Below are 1,903 nucleotides of genomic sequence, written 5' to 3'. Positions count from 1 at the left end.
TTTGCCTTTGCAAACTATTGGCATTCTCTCATAAAGCTTCAAGAGTTAGTCACCTGGAATGCATTTAAATGAACAGGTGTGCCTTGTGAAAAGTTAATTTGTGTAATTTCTTTCCTTCTTAATGCGTTTGAGCCAATCAGATGTGTTGTGACAAGGTAGGGTTGGTTTACAGAAGATAGTCCTATTTGGTAAAAGACCAAGTCCAATATTATGGCAAGAACAGCTCAAATTAACAAAGAGAAACGACAGTCCATCATTCCTTTAAGACATGAAGGTCAGTCAATCTGGAAAATGATGATGAAACTGGCTCTAATGAGGACAACCACAGGAAACGAAGACCCAGAGTTACCTCTGCTGCAGAGGATATGTTCCTTAGAGTTAAATGCAAGTCAGATTGCAGCCCAAATACATGCTTCACAGAGTTCAACAGACACATCTCAACATCAGCTGTTCAGAGGAGGCTGCGTGAATCAGGCATTCATGGTCAAATTGATGCCAAGGAACCACTACTAAAGGACACCAATACTAAGAAGAGAATTGCTTGAGCCAAGAAACACAAGCAATGGTCATTAGACTGGTGGAAATCTGTTCTTTGGTCTGATGAGTCCATATTTTAGATTTTTGGTTCCAACCGTCGTGTCCATGTGAGACACAGAGTACTGTAGGTGAACAGATGATCTCTGCATGTTTATTTCCCACCGTAAAGTATGGAGGAGGTGCCATGTTGTGGGGGTGCTTTGCTGGTAACACTGTCTTGATTGATTAGAAATCAAGGCTCATGTAACCAGCATGGCTTTCACAGCATTTTGCAGCGTTACGCCACCCATCTGGTTTGCGCTTCGTGGGACTATCATTTGGTTTTCAACAGGACAATGACCCAACACACCTCCAGGCGGTGTAAGGGCTATTTGACCAAGGAGAGTGGTGGATTTCTACATCCGATGACCTGGCCTCCACAATCACCCAACCTCAACCCAATTGAGATGGTTTGAGATGAGTTGGACCACAGACTGAAGGAAAAGTAGCCAACAGTGCTCAGCATATGTGGGAACTCCTTCAAGACTGTTGCAAAAGCATTCCAGGTAAAGCTGGTTGAGAGAATGCCAAGAGTTTGCAAAGCTGTCGTCAAGACAAATGGTGGCTACTTTGAGGAATCTAAAATCTAAAATATATATTGATTTATTTTTTGGTTACTACTTGATTCCATATTTGTTATTTCATATGTTTGATGTCTTCACTATTATTCTACAATGCAGAAACTAGTAAAAATTCAGAAAAACCCTTGAATGAGTAGGTGTGTCCAAAGTTTTGACTGGTACTGTACATTAAAAAAAAATATATATAGATTTTAAATCTCAATGAGCCCTTCCTGGTTAAATAAAGGTTAAATATATAACCAGGAAGGGCTCATTGAGATTTAAAATATCTTTTTCAAGAGCGTCCTGGCCAAGATAGGCAGCACCAAGTCATTACAAACATTACAGACAAACAACATGAAAAACTACAAGTAATCTAGTAAAAACCATAGAATTCACAAGAGTATAACAAAATCAAAAACAGCAAATTAAAAACATTGACAGGTCAGGGAATCAGTCTCAAGATCATTCATCAGTGATTTAAAAATACCAATCGGGACAAGTTCTTCCAGTGTAAAATTATTTTGTAAGGTGTTCCAAGACGATGGCGCAGAGTACATAAAAGCTCTTTTACCAAATTCAGTTTGGACATTTGGAACAGTTAGCAGGATAATGTCCAGGAAACGAAGATAATACCCACCACATTTCTGAACAATAAAAATGCCCAAATAAAACGGTAGTAAACCCAAAATGGCTTTGTAAATAAAAGTATACCAGTGACTGATCCTACGAGGGACTAGAGAAGGCCAGCCAACCCTGGTATACAA

At 39.4% G+C, this 1,903-nt stretch overlaps 1 protein-coding gene across 2 annotated transcripts in view; it reads left to right on the top strand.

Moving 5' to 3' along the window:
• The window catches only part of LOC123994629 (metabotropic glutamate receptor 8-like), a 1,038,970-nt gene that overhangs the window by 456,708 nt on the left and 580,359 nt on the right, over positions 1-1,903 (top strand). The gene's annotated exons all lie outside the window — the stretch shown is intronic.

The sequence above is a fragment of the Oncorhynchus gorbuscha genome, linkage group LG14, assembly GCF_021184085.1.
Source record: "Oncorhynchus gorbuscha isolate QuinsamMale2020 ecotype Even-year linkage group LG14, OgorEven_v1.0, whole genome shotgun sequence".
NCBI lineage: Eukaryota > Metazoa > Chordata > Actinopteri > Salmoniformes > Salmonidae > Oncorhynchus > Oncorhynchus gorbuscha.
Note: the sequence above shows the minus strand (reverse complement) of the source record. Positions and strands in the feature narration are given on the sequence as shown.